This window comes from Ctenopharyngodon idella, chromosome 16 (assembly GCF_019924925.1).
Source record: "Ctenopharyngodon idella isolate HZGC_01 chromosome 16, HZGC01, whole genome shotgun sequence".
In the NCBI taxonomy this organism is placed as follows: Eukaryota; Metazoa; Chordata; class Actinopteri; order Cypriniformes; family Xenocyprididae; genus Ctenopharyngodon; species Ctenopharyngodon idella.
In genome coordinates, this window is record NC_067235.1 from 14,761,589 (window position 1) to 14,780,740 (window position 19,152).

General features: G+C 37.7%; 1 protein-coding gene across 3 annotated transcripts in view; it reads left to right on the forward strand.

Annotated features, from left to right (window-relative positions):
- Positions 1 to 4,998: 4,998 nt before the first annotated feature.
- The window catches only part of LOC127497282 (glutamate receptor ionotropic, NMDA 2D), a 91,770-nt gene continuing 77,616 nt past the window's right edge, over positions 4,999 to 19,152 (forward strand). For 2 of the 3 annotated variants that reach the window (XR_007925498.1, XM_051865644.1), the window contains exon 1: positions 5,002 to 5,611. The gene's annotated coding sequence lies outside the window, so the exon portion shown is untranslated. Of the gene's footprint in view, positions 5,612 to 19,152 lie in introns of all 3 variants that reach the window. The other variant, XM_051865645.1, reaches the window with a different exon arrangement.

The following is a 19,152-nucleotide window of genomic DNA, read 5'->3' on the forward strand; positions in this document are numbered from 1 at the left end:
ACTTTAAAATGAAAATTACCCCAAGCTTTACTCACCCTCAAAACATCCTAGGTGTATATGACTTTCTTCTTTCTGATGAACACAATCGGAGTTATATTAGTAAATATCCTGACATATCCAAGCTTTATAATGGCAATGAACGGGACCAACGAGTATGAAGCTCAAAAAAGTGCATTCATCCATCATAAACATACTCCACATGGCTCTGGGAGTTAATAAAGGTCTTCTGAAGTGAAGTGATGCGTTTGTATAAGAAAAATATCCTTCTTTAACAAGTTATAAATTAAATTAGCTTCCGACAGACCGCCTTCCATATTCAACTTACGAAGAAAGTGTAGCGCCTCTCGCAGTTCAAAACGCTTACGCTACGTCCTACGTCTTCCATATTCAAATTACAAAAAAGCTTAACTGATGTGACGTCAATTAGACTTTTTTCGTAAGTTGAATACGGAAGGCGGTCTGGCGGAATCTAGATATTTTACTTAACTTGTTAAATATGGATATTTTTCTTGCACAAATGCATCGATTCGCTTCAGAAGGCCTTTATTTACCCCCTGGAGCTGTGTGGAGTACGTTTATGATGGATGGATGCACTTTCTTGAGCTTCATACGCGTTGGTCCTGTTCACTGCCATTATAAAGCTTGGATGCGTCAGGATATTTATTAATATATCTCCTATTGTGTTCATTTGAAAGAAGAAAGTCATATACACCTAGGATGGCTTGAGGGTGAGTAAAGCTTGAGGTAATTTTAATTTTAAAGTGAACTAATCCTTTTAACTAGTACTGAACTCAGAATATTCCTTAAACATGAGCGAATAGAACAATGTACACTTCATAATGGCTGGGGTTCTGCATCTTTAGACAGCTTAGAGCACTGATTGGTTGGGCCTTTTAACCGATATATCTGAGAACTTGGCACACACTGGGATAAAGCCCAAACCCCCGGTGCTCTGGATGATGAAGGGCTTTCCAATCTTCTCATCGAATCTCTGTCCGACCCTGTTGAATACCTCTCGAGAAAGAGAAAGAAGGATCTTGAAACATGCGGCATCATGCCATCATTAGACGTGGATGAAGCTGTTCGTTGAGAGTAATACTGTTTAAATGGAATTATAAGTGATCAGAGAAATGACCTCAGGGACTAAAGGCTCTTGTGGCTTCCATCAACTCCGTCTGAACAATCCAACTATACCGTACCAACACAAGCGAGGAGTCTTGAAGAATTATTCTTACAAAGTCTTTAGATATTCACAAATGTGGATACTTGAAAAACGGTGATGTACATTTGCGCTTGTTGCGATAATTAGCTCGGGATTATAAAGCCTATCGTTTACCGCCTGTGAAGATGAATGTGAAGTTCTGTAGCTTTTTCTTTCTTTGCTGAAAGCCTAATTTTGAGTCTACGTTTAACACAGGCCCAGTCAAAGACAGGGTTCAGTCTCACTGTGAGGGGGAAAAAAAATTATCTTTAAGAGGAAGAAAATTTATTCAAGAAATGAAATGTAGCGGATTTGAACGGAGCCGTTCTGCGAGGGCACCGTAAAGGATTAGCCCTATTCTTCTCAGAAGGTCGCTGACAGCTATTGCGCAAAAGTACTTGGTTATTTTCTATTACAGCTCGGACTGAGAAAAAATTCAATCGTCGTCGAGGTCTCCCAGTGTGAAAGGAAAGTCTGTGTGGCTTTGCTGAATAGGGCTCTCACTCTCTCCATCTTCCCTCAGGCAGTCACTCTCTTTAGTTCTCCTATTAGCTTCTTCTGCACTTCTCCCTCACGTCTGGTTGTTTTATCCGACACTAATGCCAGATGCCATGTCGTAGTCCGTATTATTATCCCAAGGCCTGTACGAACCTTCAATATGATTCCTATAAGGCCCTGTGTGTGTGCCTCTGGGATTGCCACTCAAGTCCTCCATCTACTATTTACTTGATTAAATGGGATTTTTCTTTATCAACTCTAATCAGACTCTGTGAGTAGTCAAAGAGAGAATGAAAGAAATGCCAACAGAGAGAGAAAAAGAGGAACTGAGAGCGAGGGCAGGAGAGAGCGTAGCCTTTGCATTCCCCAATCTGATTTGATGGGATTTACTTGTGACTATCAATGTTTACTCATCTGTTGTGCTCTGAGCTGTAACTCAAACAACAGGACACATATACAAAGAGTGAGGCCGAGAGAGAGAAAGAGGGTGAAAAGGGTGTGAACATAAATTCCACTGAATGAAACTTGTTAACATGCCCTCACTTCAAAATCGCACTCATTCGCTTTGACAGTTTATGTTGCGAACCATTCAACTGACATCTGTCGCTGGCCAATGAGAATCAGACTGATGATTGATATATGGGTATGTGCAACCTGACAACTAGAGCATTGGTTCCCTTGTTTTCTCACACAAATCATTGTGATGACCTGGGTAGGTTGAACCAGTTCATTTGTATGCTCTTACTTTAAGGGATAGTTCACCCAAAAATAATTTCTGTCATGATTTACTCACCCCCATATTGTTCTGAAACTGTATGACTTTCTTTCTTCTGTGGAAGAATATTTCGACTGAATCTTCAATGGGGTCTAATACAACATTGGACCCCTTGACTTTCATTGGCATTTTTCCACAGAAGAAAGTCATGCAGGTATAAAACGTTATGAGGGTAAGTATATCATGATGGGTGAACACTCCCTTTAAATTGGGATGTAAAGTTTACACTAGGGGCTTAGTAACTACTGGCAAGCCTTACCTTGATTCGGTTGCACCATTTAGTCTTGCAGTCAGCATAAAATTAAAATTCACCCTATCTATTTTCTAAATGTGTGTTATAGATCTTAATGTGAACAATTCATTTGTGCATGTGTTTCTTTTTTTTTTTTTTTTTTTTTTTTTTTTAAATGTTTTTACCTTGTAATGTTTAATCAAAATGTTATAATGGGCCCTTCCAGTGAAAATGACAGAATTCTCTCTAAAGTGAAAGTGATGTGACGTGTATCCAAATATGTCCCATACTCAGAATTTGTGCTCTGCATTTCACCCACCCAAGTGCACACACACAACAGTGATTATTGAACACACACACACCCGTGAACACACAACCAGAGCAGTGGGCAGCCATTTTTGTTGCGGTGCCCGGGGAGCGATTGGGGGTTAGGTGCCTTGCTCAAGTAATGAGAGTCGCAGAGAGCACTGTACATTCATTCCCCCACCTACATTTCACTGTAAAAAATTAATTTCAATTTTTATCACAACATTTTTTTTTTTTTTTTGTCAAATCAACTAAGATAATTAATGTTGTTTAGATAACATAATATTTTTAGTTTCTGTTGATTAAATCAATCGCCTTTATTGTATTAACTTAAATTTTTAATTTCAGTGAACTCAACATTTTAAGGCAACCATGGTAACTTACTTTTTTAAGTTAAACCAACAATTCTTTTTTACAGTGTACCGGTACCGAGACTCGAACCCACGACCTTCGGGTTACAAGTCAGACTCTCCATAACTAAGTCCTCTCTTTTTTTTTTTCTCGATAATCTGTACTCTCAGATGTATACAGTAGAAAAGATCTGTCACTACTTCCATTTTATCATGACTTTAAAGAGATAGTTCACCCAAAAATGGAAAATTCTGTCATCATTTATACTCACAAGCTCGCATGTTGTTCCAGACATGACAGAATTTTCATTTTTGGGTGAGCTATAGCTTTAAGGGAAGACTTTAAGCTGTCCATAAAGTAATTTTGCCTAATATGACATTTATGTTTATTTGTCCATAAATTTTGTGTTAAAATATTTATTGATTTTAATTAATTAATTAATTCATTTATTTTTTTTTGCGTTGAAACCTGTGATGCAAATAACATATGGAAATGCACATGAGAAAATTATAGAACTTCAGTTTCATGCTGGAGATTATTCACATTTTGTTCTCTCTTTAAAATATATAGTGTAAATATATGTATGTAGTGAAGTCTGTCAGGTAATATAATGTGAGCTCTGCCAATTTATTCCAACCATCTCATAAATATTTAGATTATATATGGTTAGGTTTCAAATACGTTTAGTGCATTGCTCAAATATTCAGTGTGTAAGTTAAAGTTGTGACCTAGTGCTTATCCTATATCCTGATAATAATAACTAATATAATTATGAAGCAGATATGAATGAACTTGCATTGCATTACACTCAAGCATTGAAGGGTTTTGACTGTTATAACCAGTACATTCTCTTGCACAGAAATTATGCTGAAAGATTTCCTCAGTGGAGATGAGGAAACGGATCAGTAGTATAGTTTTAAAAGGCTGGTTCCCATTCTTGTTCCTGGAGGGCCCCCAACAGTACTCACTTTGGATGTCTCCCAAATCAAACACACCTGATTAAACTCGTCAGCTAATTAGTAGAGTACTCCAAGACTTTAAATGGGTATGTTATATGAGGGAGACATCCAAAATGTGTAGCTCCAGGAACAGGGTTGGAAACGCTTTAAATGGCTGAACGGTATTTCATCAATAGCGCTGCGTCACGCTGGGATTCAGTAAGGAGTGACCTTCTGAAAAAAACATTGACCATTTATCATCCGAGCTCACTAAATGAAACACAGAGTGTCAGTATTAATCACGGGCGTTTGAGTTATTGGTTTATTAATCGATTGACAAGTGACCACATCCAGTAGACCACAGATAAAAAAAAAAAAAAAAAATAGAATTATATTCAGTGAAATAATATAAAAGCACTTAACGAAAAAAATATTTATTATAAAATAAGCATGTATTAACACGTTGATACTCCATTAATACTGCAGCTCAAGCTACTTACTCCATCCATTTTCCCGGCATAAGCAACGGTAACTCTCCAGAATACGCGCGCGCGCACACGGTCGGTGCGTATTTTTTTTAAACACGCGTGTCTAGTGAAACGGACGGACAGCGTGACGGACGCACACCTCTCCGTTTTGCTCGGAGAAGCAGAAGTGGCGATACGGCACCATTGATTCGCAGTACGGGATGATGGGAGGGGAGAGAGACACGGAGGGGGGCTGCAGGGGGCATGCAACAGAGGACTGAGTGGCTCTAGTAAATATTTATATTGCATGATGATATGCGCGAGCGAAAGGAGGAGGTGTGTGTGCGCGGTAGAGTAAGTGTGTGTGTGTGTGTGTGTGGAGTGGGAGAGAGAGAGAGGGAGAGGCAGAGGAAGAGACCTCGAGCCACCCAGTTATTAATATTATTCCACACCGCTAAGTTTAGCATTCAACACGTGTCGCTAGTGATGGAGAGAGAGAGGAAGAGAGAGAGGCGGGAGGCGCGCGCGCGCGAGAGAGGGAGGTTGACGGTTGACGGTTGCTAGGTGACGAGGCGCATATACTGAATTTTAACAAAAGAGCGGAGAAAGAGGGAGAGGGGGAGAGAGAGAGAGAGTGGGAGAGAGGAGCGAGAGAGAGAGAGAGAGGAGGGAGCGGGAGATAGGTGGAGAGAGAGAGCTCGCGAAAATTGAATACATGTAGAATATATATATTTCTAGGTGTATTTTCCCCGGAGAAGCCGCAAAAAGGATACCTCGAGGGGAATGATGTGAAGAGAATGGAGGGCCGAAAGGAGAGAGGGGGGACAGGCGCGTGAAAACACAGTAAGTAACAGTTTAATGAATACTGCTGTGTTTCTGCACGGACTTGACTGCGTGGAGCGAGGAGACATGGCACTGACAGTGCACCGGTGGCTCCGGGTGAGGGTACTGGAAAAGATGGATGGCACGCGAAAGAGAGATGGATACGGCCGGCGCGCGCGGGGGTTTGACCCTTCTGTCATTGCTGCACGCGCGCACATATGCCAGTGCTTATAAGCCCACTTGTTCCTCAGTGAAACGGCACATACTTAGACTTTTCTTGCACTCTCACTGCACAGATACGCGCAGAGGTTACAGCAACACGCGAAAACGCACGCGCGCACTGTCGCACGCGCCTGGAAACGGCACTGAGACACGCGCAGTCTGCGGGCACAATTAGTGATTTTCATAAAAACAACAACTGTGAAGCAACTGAATATTAAAACGTGTTTAAAATGCTGCTTCGGTGCGGCTAATGATCGTGCCGATGTGCCGCGCTGTCAGGCTGCTCGTCTCCAGTTGTGTATGTAAACTGCGGATTTGTCAATTTTACTGAGCAGTTTTCAGTGTCTCATAGTGTATGTGTGTTTGATACTCTTGGTGTTTCAGTGCCATGCGAGCTTATTTACATAGCATAGCCTATTCATTTTCGACTATTTTTTTTTAATTTATAATCATTTAAATGGTTAGACAGAGAATTGAAATATCTTAATACACCAATTGCTGTCGTTTTTCCAAGTCTGGCCATTTGCTTTTTAATAGTTGGGTAAGAAATCAGTGAGATTTATGAGCAGCGCTCATTATGTTAATTTCATATGAGCCCATCATAGGCCCACAGTTTTCCTCCTGCGATATGAATCAAACCGTTGGCGTTTAGATGAAGTAAAATCATTTATGTGGGGCTTCTGCTTCATATTCTGTAATAAGTTTTACTCCCTCCTTGCGCCAAACTTATTAAAGCTGTTACGATGGAGCCTGGAGTCCTGCAGAGGGAATGTGAGGTCTTAATGTACACCAAGACAGGCCTGAGATCAGTGCTGGCATACATCATACACAGAGAACACTTTAGTTCAATTATATGTTTAGTGTACTAGCAGCATGTTGTGCAACGTGACCTTTAGTAAGCTTCACGCTGTACTGATTTGCTGTCTTGAGACTCTTTTCATGTACAGACAGTATCTGGTCCTGCAGGTAAAAAAAAAAAAAAAAAAGGTGAGAAAAGATTATGACCTCCAAAAAAGCACATTTATTGAACAAGGCATGTTGTGGATACTGGGCACGCAAATCACCAAGGACTGCACACACACACACACACACACACACTGCAGTACTGTAATGCGCACAGTAATGTTAATGTGTTGCCTTCAGTGTCAATATAGCTTCACTCCAGCGGTCTGTCTTACAGCTGCTTTCCAGGCTTTACTGTAGAGGGAGGGGGAGTGCACTTATAAAGAAGGAGGGAGAGTGAAAGAATGAAAGAATATAGAATGAAAGAAGGTGAGAGACTATAATGCACTGAAAAGGAGGATGTAGCTGAGGTGTGGATACAGATGAAGCTGGATGGGGAGGAGAAGACTCATAGACATAGAAATACAGTGAAGGATGGGGAAAAGAGAAATACAGTGCAAACAGAACGAGGGAGTAAGAGGAGGAAATGAAGGAGAGGAAGAAAGCGAGAAGAGGAATTGAATATCTGAGACTGAACATGGTTGGAGGGCTCAGACAGAAAGATGAGAGCAGCTTGCCTTGAATCAACGTTTGCATTTCCCTTTTCCTCTTTCTCCTTTTCTGTTTCAGTGCATTGATTCTTTATCTTCTCCTTTACCTTTGCTCTCTATCCTCTCTATCGTTCCGTCTCTTGGGCTTTCAGGCTCTAGAGTGTTGCTGCTTTTTTAACATCTCTTTTTTTCTGCTGGATCCCTCTCTTCAGCGTTTCTGTATCAGTCTCTCCATCTGATTACTTTTTTTTTTTGTTCGCATAGCTGTGTTGATGAGTCCAGCATGCCCCAAACTGCATCCAACTCCCTCTCAGTATCCCCCGTTCACTTAAATGTGACTAATTAAGGTAAAGCTCGTTAACACAGAACATCAATTAGTCTTTAACGAGATCATAGGCTGGTGTTTGAAAGAGATTACATTGCTCCCCTCTCCCCCGACTCCCCAGAGGCTAGACTGGCTCGCTATTGATAAAGGCCATTCTAATTTACATTAGACCTCAGATGCAGTTTGGGTGCTTGGGGTCAGATGGGGAAAGCACGTGGGACCCCACAGTTGCTCAGACTTTTAGACTCATTTAAAGCAACCCCCACCATGTCTCTCACACACAGAGTTATTGCTGCTTTAGGGGCCGTTCACACTTAATGCATTTTAAGTTTAAAAACACATGACGCTGGGCAGTGAAATTACAAAATACAACTAACCCTCCACCCACAAAGTCTAGAGACACGTTTTTTAAAAGTTAAACTTCTTTTAACTTATGGAAGCCGTGTGTGTGTATATCCGTCACTGGTTTCTTCTTATGTATAAGTTACTATGTCAAGTTGTTGCTGTTAATTTGTCTTTTTTTTTTTTTTTTTTTTTAATAATAATACAAAAAAAACCTTATGGAAGCCGTTTTACACCACATGGAAAAAAATCATTCTTTGATAAATCCTGAGATGAAATTGAGATGAAAGTCAAATTATATACTAAGAGATATGTCAAATTATAACATGTCGTAAGTATGAGAAAGTCAGAATTGACATAAATAGTAAAAATTATTACATTAAACAAGTATGAGATAAAAAGTCAAAATTTTGAGATACTAAGAGATGAGTCAAAATCAACAAAGTCAAAATTATGAGATGTCACAATTATGACATAAGGTAAAAATGATCTGCAACATCATTTTTAGATAAATAGTTGAAATTGATAAGTTGTAAGTATGAGATAAAATTCATAATTATGACATAAAAAGTCAATTATAACAAAAAAATCCGACTTTTCTTTTCATAATGATTTTTTAATTCTATTATAATGTCTTTTTAGGATGTCTTAGGATGAAATAATTCAGGCTTTTTATTTCAGAATTATGACTTTTTATGTCCTAATTATGATTTAGTAAAACATTTTTTATGTGGCTGAAATGGGATTCCATATTAACTTGAGTTTCGTGTTTTTAAAATGTGTCATTTGCAAGATGCTGCAAAAGACATGAGCGCAACAGTCAAACATGTCTGTCTAGCTCATGTTTACATAAAAAACATTTTTTTAGAAGCATTTTGTGTAAACGGCGCCTTATAGTGTTATACAGCTGAGGTCAAGTGGTAGTAAAGGAGCAATGGAAGAAGGAGGAGGAGGAGGAGAATAAAAAGGAAGAGAGTGTTTCTATGATCCGTTGTGGTGATGAAGAAGCTCTGAAAAGGGAAACAGAAGCGACTTTTAACAAGGAGCCGGAAATGTTAGCATATTAAGAGGAAACGTTAACACAGAAAGTGTAGCACTCAGTGGCATCCTGTTCTAATCAGCCATGAGTTTCCACAGGAAGCTGAGTCCTCCCTTTCACCCATCTCCACGGTTACCGTAACCACGGATATTTCGGTCTAACTACAACTGCGGTCCTGTACAGTTACCACGGAAATCCCTGCAAGACTTCCCTCGCTTCCATAGGCAATTCACCTGACAGCTTAACGTGAGCTCGCGGACACTGTGAGCTTACAGCATCTCTTGATTCATTCATCTCCGATATCCAATCAAAGACAAGTCCATAAAACGCTATTGACAGATGTAAACTAACAATGGCTGAAAATCAAGCCAGTGAGGCCGTGCTTTTCCCCCTGGGGAGGTCTCTAGTGATAAGACAGGTATTGTGAGGCTGTTTCTGTGAAGTGGAGAGGTGCAGAGATGTGTACAGCAGCTGTTGGATGAAACAAGATGAGATCCAGGGGCAGTGAAATGACACGGATAATGGTGGACCCGACTGAGGAGACATTTTAGGCTGTATGTATTCAAGGTGCTGATTGATCGTACTGACAGATTTCTGTTCAGTATGTTAATGGAGAAAAAGGATGACAAGAAAGACGGCATTCTTTTACCTGACACAGATCTAGAAAAGATAAAGCCGAATTATTTTTGTTTAGATCAAAGCAAGAACAGAAATGATAACTTTTAATTTCGCAGATGTTTTTGAAATGGAGTACATAATGGTGCTTAGTTTTTTTTTCTTCCCTTGCCTAGTAGAGTGCACAGTCCAGTTTTTCAGCAGCCTTGGTTATGGAAGTATTTGTACTATTGAGATTTTTATTGAGATTTTCTTTAAAAGAGTTAAAAGAATTACTTGTATTGTCAACTTGTGTTTAGCACGGTAAAACAGTATTTTACTCATAAATTGAAAAACCCCATTATAAAAACCCATAGGAATATCACGAGCAGGGTTGCCAGGTTTTCACAGCCCACCCAATTGCTACTCAAAACTAGCCCAATTGCGTTTCAGGGGGTGTCTTCACTTTTTGGCGGTGTTCCCCCGGTAAAATTCGCATTCCAGGGGCTAAATATTATGTTACTTGGGGTCGCTTCAACCCGCAGACATGAAAAACACCCGCGGCAACAGTGTTAAAGTAGCCCAATTCCGTGAGGAAACCACAGACTTGGCAACTCTGGTTCCAAGGGATCCACTGGCGAATTAGTCTTCCGGGTTTTGACATTACTCCTGTGCCACTCTATTGTCATAGTTACTTACTAATGCTAGAATAAAATTGTTAACAACAAATTACATTTGCACATTTTGTTACAGTGAATTATAGTTGCATAATATCTTGTGCCCATTGACCGTCTACTTGTTTTTATGCTTTGCAGACTAAAACATTTGTATACTGTGATGGTGTTACAAATTCTGCTGATTTTAATATGATATCAAAATAACTAAAAAGGATTAAAAGGATAGTTCAACCCCCCCCCCCCCCCAAAAAAAAAAAAAAGATTCATGTACTCCTCATGTCATTCCAAACCTGTATAACTTCTGTAGAACACACACACACAAAACATATTTTGAAGAATGTTGGTAACCAAAACAGTTTCGATGACCATTGACTTCCATTTTATGGACAAATAAAAAGTGTATGCTCCAAAGAAGAAAAAGTCAAGCAGGTTTGGAATGACTGACATGAGGGTGAGTAAATGATGACAGAATATTCTCGTTTTGGGTACCCTTTCCATAGAAAGTATGAACATATTATGTTTTCTGATACATATCAAATATGTTTCTAAAAATAAAATGCTATATGTGATGAAGTCAGGGCTGAGTAAAAATTTGAAACAGCTGGACCAGCAATAATTCCTCATTTTTGAACTCTGCAAAATACGCTTTATTATTGCTACATTCATACATGTTTTAATCCTCCTCACCTGTATTTTTGTGTTGTTTTTGAATTGTGAAAAATGTAGGTATGAAATAGTAGATTGTTTGTTCAGATTACTTGTTGTTCAAAGTATTCACCTTCATTCCAGTTGTGCGTGTGTGTGAGAGAGAGAGAGAGAGAGAGAGAAAGAGAAAGAGAGAGAGAGAGAGAGAGAAGGAGAGATAGGGAAGGACAGAGAGAGATTGTAAGTGTAATCAAGCATGTGATGCACAGGTGTGCATGTTGGTGCGTCTGTAATCTAATGTTGCTGTAGGCCTATATGAGCGGTGCTGTTACATCCGTGCATTGCCGTCTGACTGTAACAACTGTTTGCCATGTAGTTTAAATCTCATAAATGATTAATATCTTCAATATGGTATGTGGCTTTAGGGTCCGGCATTTACTATTTTGAGTTATGTTTACCTATCCTGTTTGTCCTTTTGTACATGTGTGTTTAGGAATGCTGACTGCATTTAGTTTTTAAATATCTATAGACACACTGTCTCAATGATTGAAGAGAGGAGGGTGTTCTTGCGTTATTACAGCCATAATTTGCTGGTTAACTCACAGCATGGTGTGCTGAGCATGAGAGAAACTGTCTCATTGGGCAACAACTGTCATCTGTTTCAAAGAAATAGGACAACGCAAGGCTGCATTTATGAAATGATGCATTAATTTAAACTCGGTGCGACTCTGACAGAGTATTTTTTATTTTTATTTTTTTGCTTAGTTGCCTCAGTGAAGTTTTCCTAACAACTTTCATTAAAAGTACAGGAATTATGAGCTCCCCCTCATCGCTTTGTCAGACAGCTCTCTCTCTCTCTCTTTCATCATCTCTTTCTTCCTACCGCACGTGGTAATTAGGGGCAACTGCACAAAAGCTACCTAGAGAGATTACCTTGAGTCTAATATACATACTAATAGCATAGTACTTTACATGCTTAATAACCCCTTCCGAAGAGCTCAATACACAATCTTCAAAAAAACTGTAAGATGATGGGTGTGGCCTCACTCTGGATTCTGACCAGTCAGCATTAAACAGGGAATTGAATTTGATTAATGTTCTTTAAGATGCTGTTGCCTTTAAAGGGATAGCTCACCCAAATTAGATTCAATTGAGAATTCGGTCGTTTACTTAGTCTTATGTTGTTCCAAACCCTAAAGATTTTCATTCATCTTTGAAATACAAATGAAGGGATTTTTATGATACCAGAGGAATTTCTGTCCCTCACAAGCTTTCAAGCTACTAGTTCATAAAGACAGAAAAGAAATCATTTTAAGTTGAGTAGCTTAAATTGGCGAGACACTTAATTGCATGTTTGTTGCAACTGGAATTAGTTAAAATTAAGAGTTTTTTTGACCCACTTAAGTAGGACTTAAGTACATCTTTTGATGTGATTTCATAAATACTACTTTGAAATATGGATAAAATGCACTACCAAATGTACTGACAAGCATTTTATGGTAAAATGGTGTGGGAGTGGCATTGGTTAGTTGTCTAATAAGGTTGACATGGAGCATGGTAAACCTCTGGGGAATCACCCATTTAAAAAAAACGCAGAACAGAGGAGACTCTAATGGCAAAAAGAGAATGTGCCAGAGCTCGTAATAAAATGAGAATGAACATTGGCTTGGCTTTTTGGAAATGGCGAGAACTAGAGCTGCACAATTCTGGATAAATTGAGAATCAAAATTTTTTTGCTTCAGATAGAGATCATCTTTCTCCCACAATTCTACATTTTGTTTTGTTTGGTTGAACAGACAACTAAACAAAATAACACGTAATTTACTAGTGGTTCTGACAAAATATTAATTGCTGCAGTCTATTTAAAAAAATGTTTAATTAATCTAAATGGATTATTTTTTTTATTTTTTTTAATGGTTTTGAATGAATAATTCAATGACTCACAAATACTTGTTTCATTACTGGATGATAGGGCTGTGCGATTAATCATAACTTTAAACAAGATAATCAAGGTAAAATGATTATTGTGCTGCTGCTGCATTCGCACACACCTTTCTTTCCTTCACAACGGTGCACTTTTACTTAGGGCTAGACGATATGACCTAAAATCAACATATTTGATTTTTTGCCCCCAAATATGCATGACTATTAAAGGTGGGACATTTTTTCCTAATGAAAGAGTGCTCCGACACAACAGCTCAATTTCAGCAGGTATTTTATCTATGGTTCATAACATTTCTTACAGATTTCTGCTCGTTGTAAATCAGATACAGATAAATTAGCACAGTACCTTTTGAATGCGTTAATGAGAGAGCGATTGCGTGTGTGAATTAGTCATACCGTCTCTCTGTTAATTGTGAAGCTGTGGGTTGTAAGTAGTTACTTCAAAAGTAGATTAATTAAACTAATTTTTGAGTTTCTACTTTAGTGATAAATCACAGGACAGCATTGACAAGGAGTTTCTGCACTCCTTTTTGTGTGTGCGATCTTCATGTGATGTGCAGCTACTGTCTGTATGAGTGTTTGTGTGCCACAATGCAGCTAGCGCAGTAGCTCAGTATAATAATACACATGCGATGGTCTAAAATCGCTTGGATGTCCAAACTGGCAAGCCTTAAAATACATACAATTGACAAAGTTTAGTGAAGACACAAATGAAAGTGATCTCACTTCAGGGCTCGCCGCTTGCACGCTGTCTGTGTGTGTGTGTTGACTCGGTGTTTGAGTTCACCTTGTTGCTTACATGAGTTTTAGTTTGTCTCCGTGTTGCTTTCATGCTGCTGACTGAACAGGGCGGAGTCACATGACTACACACGCGGTAGTATGTTTTTAAGGAGAAAGTATTAACAGGATTAAAAAAAAGAAATAACCGACATGGGAAAATTACGTCGGTTAGAGGTTCTGAATATTGGTTTCGATTACTTTTCGATTAATCGTCCAGCCCTACTTCCACTCCTCCCTAAAAGCCCAAACTTAGCATCCAAATCAGCCAAGTGATTGTTGTGAAATGCAGTCTATTGTTGTTAAACTGTGGGATGTGTTTGATATTAAACAGTGTTATTAAAAGTTCATTTAAGAAGGATCCCCCAGGCTTTCTGAGAACACGGATAAGCAAATGGGCTTCGGATACGCACCTAAACGTGTACCCACAAAAATTTCAAAATGCCTTTTTGGAGAGTATTCACATAAACAAAGAGGGTTTTGTCTTAAGTAAACGCACACAGTTGAGAAAAAAAAGCATGTGTAACAGTATATTCAAAATGCCTTTTTGGAGAGTATTCACATAAACAAAGAGGGTTTTGTCTTAAGTAAACGCACACAGTTGAGAAAAAAAAGCATGTGTAACAGTATATTGGGTCAGTGCATTAGCTCTTAAAATGATAGCAGCCTAATATACCTGCTGCATTCTGTCATTAATTATAATCAAACAACAAATGTCAAAGGAAAAACACTCACTGATCTTGACTGAATAACTTAAGTAGCTTTAATAAGGATTAATCTATATTTAATATGTACAGTAAGACTATGTAGTGTTTACAAATGTAGTTTACATATGGTTATTCAATAACTTATTTGAATACCTCTGTTAGTACAGCTTCCTGAAAAAATGCATGCAGTTTTGTTTTCAACTACTAGAGGGCCAAAACTCACATGTACCTGTAAAATAGATTACCATTAAAATTAATATTGAATAACACACATAAACTTAACTATAATGAAGTGCTTTACATGTGCTTTAGTATTTTATTCAATACAATAAAATGAGAACAAACAATGAGGTTTGTTCTCGCATGTCAAGAAAGTACGGTTGCGCTTCCATGTTTACTATATTTGATGTGCTCTATGTGCGTTGTTCAATATGTGAATAAAAGCCTAAATTATATCTGTTCATAATAGGCTAAAGCAGTTGTGTCTCCTCAAAAGACTAGGATTAAAAGATTTGATTCATATGGATTACTTTTGCGATGTCATTATGAACTATTTGAATTTCACATTTTTGGTGTAATGGTCCTTCAATGGAGGGGCGGAAAGGTTTCAATAAAAAAATTCGGTAACACTTTACAATAAGGCTCATTAGTTAAACATTAGTTGATGTATTAACTAACATGAACTAACCATGAGCAATACATTTGTTACTGTATTTACTAATGTTCGTTAACATTAGTTAATGAAAATACAGTTGTTCATTGTTTGTTCATGTTAGTTCACAGTGCATTAACTAATGTTAACAAGATTTTAATAATGTATTAGTAAATGTTGAAATTAACATTAACAAAGATTAATAAATGCTGTATAAGTGCAGTTCATTATTAGTTTAAGTAATATAGTTAACTAATGTTAACTAATGAACCTTATTGTAACCTTATTTGTGTTTCGAAGAACTAAAATCTTGTTGGTTTGAAACAACATGAGGGTGAGGTAATGACAGAATTTTCATTTTTGGCTGAACTATCCCTTTAATATTATTTTGTAATTTTCACTTGTGAAATTGTGATGATTTTTAATTCCGCTCATGTCTCCGTTTCTTCATTAATGATTCATGACACCTCGTAACATGCAAGCAAACAGACATTTCCACAACGCACAAATGACCCATTAAAGCCACATGGCGGGAGTCAGTGATACCTGTAAAACAATCCAAACGGTGCATGTTTCATAGCAGTCGTGTCAAAGATTGAAAGTCCACAACAGGCTTTTTGTCATGTTAACAACATTCCCATTGACCTTTAATAATGACCATGTCAAACAAAGAGTCACGGCGCTTGCACAGCGGAGGGCAGATGAGGCCAATAACGCGACCATTTCCGATTACATTTACATTTATTTTCTTGGCAGACGCTCTTCTACTAAAGTGATTTGCAAGAGGCTCCGTGCGTTGCATCGGTGCAAACCGCAGCGTGCTTGTGTGTCGTCTGTGCAGTGGAGTTCTGGGGTGCACATGAGTGTAAGTGTCATTATGCCATGTGAGCGCATGTGCTCCCTATCACCAATTTTATAGTGTATGTCTGTGTGTGAGCGTGTGTGTGTGTGTGGTCACCCTGCGCATCTGTGCCTGAAATTACATGTTAGTGGGTAAAGCCAAGTGTCTTCTTGCAAGTGTGTGTGTGTGTTTGTGTGTGTGTTTTGAGGCGGGCACAGGAGGAAGCTGACAGCTGTGAGAGTGTATCAGTGTCCATGAAGATTGTGTTGATGTGCACACTGTGTATCCGGCTTCTTTTCTGGCACCCGGTGTGTGTGAGGACTGGCCAGATGTGGTGTGAAAGCATGTGTGTGTGACTGATTGAGAGAGTGTAATTTGATGTGCGTCCTTATTTCCAATCCAAGTTGTCTGTGCGGATATGTAGACGAAAGTTCACAAACAAATTGGTCTGTTTTAAGAGTGAAGGTTAGTTCCAGAGAGTCTCTGTTTGTGGATCAGTACACACTGAAAAAGTGTATTATTATATTGGTCTAATCGAAAATCCATGGTTTTTGGTTTAAACTTGTGTTGTTCATTTTGTGTAAAAGCAAATAACACTCCCCATAGAAAAACTATTTTGTTTAAATAGTATTTTCACTTGACACCAGAGTGTAATGTGTAGAACTTTACTGACTGCAGAAATTATGAAATTAGTGTGGGTTTTATTAATTTTTTTTCTGTTTTTCTTTCTTTCTTTTAGTATATAACAGAACATATAATACAGAACATATGATACATACTTTTAAAAAGACACCACAATAAAAATTAAGGTCTTTTGAAGTTCTTTTTATAAAATATATATATATATATATATATATATATGACCTATATTAAGTAACAATTTGGCTGAATGAAAATAGAAAATATATCAAGAAAATATATCAAGTATCCTTATAATAAATAAAAATGTTTTTGTCTTTGGGAAAATAAGAATTTTTTGATTTATATTAAATCAAAATTTAAGATTTGAAATGAAATAATAAATATAATTTGCGAAAAACTAATACTTTTGGTGGTAACAAATCAGAGTATTTTTTTTTTTTTAAGTATCATTTTCCTAGAGCACACATTGTGTTACTAGGCGTGTGTTGAGTGTTATTATGCAGCTCTTGTCAGTGAAGCTCCCTCCTCACAGCGGTGTGTGTCTGAGAGGTGTGAGGAGGGATGCTGTAAGACTGCTGGCTTTTCGGCTCTATCTCTCCTCCTCCTTCATCTCCTCTCATCAGCACCTCCCACTCATCCTGTGCCACTCCACTGGCTCCCAATCCATTCTCTCCCCACCGCACTGAACAGATAGGAGCACTACATTCACTTTGGCTCATGTAGAACTGTAACCGCCTTTCATTTTTGGATGCTCATCAGATGCTTCATTAGGTTTTTTGAAAGACTTCATTCTCGATTTGCCAAAAATGTAAAACAATACGCTTGTTTGGGCTGCCCACTGAATAAAACCACATAGTGAAACGTGACAATCATTCCTTCATCCGAGGGAAAAAAAAAAAAATCAGAAAAACTGGGTCAATGACATATACTATAAGAGTGTCAATAATAAATATAAGGAATAATCTTTTAAAAATGTAGTTTGATCCATGTGCCAGGAAAAACGTTTTGAAAAACGTTTCAATTTTCAAGAAAAGTTTCAATTTATTTACTCTAAAAAAAGAGGAGACCTCTACAAAATTAGCAGTGTATGTATGATATGATTTTATTTTATTTATTTAATAATCTGATATTTTAATATACTTATCATCAGATAAGTATATTAAAAAAGACAATCATGAAGGTCTTCAGGGGTCCATATAATTTTTGCATGTTGGTTGCATCAGTGGCAAAGCTACGGGTGGGCATGGGTGAGCATTCTCACTTTGAATTGTGGCCCACCCAATAAATAGTTGGTCATTTTCCAAAAGATGTATGAAATAATAATAATAAGCAATTAATAAGCAATAATTATCATAATAAACATCTTATCACACTTATATAGCCTAACTTTATTTAGTTAAAAGAATGTTTAAATGCAAGTTTCCATGGTCAATTGCAGGCTGTTTCATTGTTGTCCTTCTTCCTACAGGTGCATTTCACACACTTGTTAAAATTAAAAGTTTGATTTGTCAGTTTGTACGTCTGTCTGTGGGTTTTGCAAATATTTAACCAATGGTAAGTATTAAAAAGAGCCACTGGCTCCTCAAACTGTCATTCAAACCTCCACCTGCCTCTGTCGTGGATTATTGCTGCCTTCACGTGCTATCAGAAATTTGATAATTCCAACTTCTGAAGTCGTGATTATGAGCTCTTTGCATTCAAGTTTCGAACTTTTTACCTAGGAAACTCTTATTATTCTGAGAGCATGTGAAGGCAGCATACGTATTTCATGCATTTTGGAGCGTCTCTGCTTGTTTGAATAAGTACAGCGTTTTCTTTACTCAAGAAACAACATATATATATATACAAAGGCTGTTGTTTTATGTATTTGAGGAGCAGAGAAGAGTTTCTTAGTCTGGCATTTGCTGTCGAGTCATAGCCAGAAAGGTCTTAAATAGCCTGTGCAAAGCACTTCTTCTTTTATAAGATTTTGGCCAAATGACAGAAAAAAATGAGCGCCCACATACAGTAAACTTTATAACCTATAAGCTGATGAAAACATAATACGATGCACTTACTGCCTCAGATGCAAATGTTATATGACTGACAAACACGCATCTCTTCGAAATTCGCTAGTCAAAAACCTCGTAACTCCCATTTGAGCTTGACTTTGGTAAAATGTTAATATAATGACACATGCAAATGTCATACTTCCAACATTATTTTATACAATTATTTAAATACAATATTTTGTTATTCATTGATTTATTGATTGATTGATTGATTCATTTATTCAGGTTATTTCTTATTTGCTGTTTTGTGTTATTATATAACTCTGTGTTATTATTTTGATGATAATTTGCCATGCAGTTTCATACTCTTATGATTTGCCCACCCTGTGAACATTTCTGTTTTCTTTGATTTGGGGGACAAAAGTTTTTCAAATACAGTACTAAGCACTAAAGAGGCTTTGTTAAAATATTTTTTTCTAAGAAATAATAATAAAAAATGTGCAAAACTAATTTAATTAAATATTAAAGAATTAAGAATTTAATTGTTTCAGTGAGTGGTTTTTCTTTATTAAGAAATCAGGAGTTATATCGCCCTGACATTTTTGACTTTTTGCAGTTATGAAATTGCAGACATGCTCATCATAGACAATGTGTATTCTAGTCATTGCAAT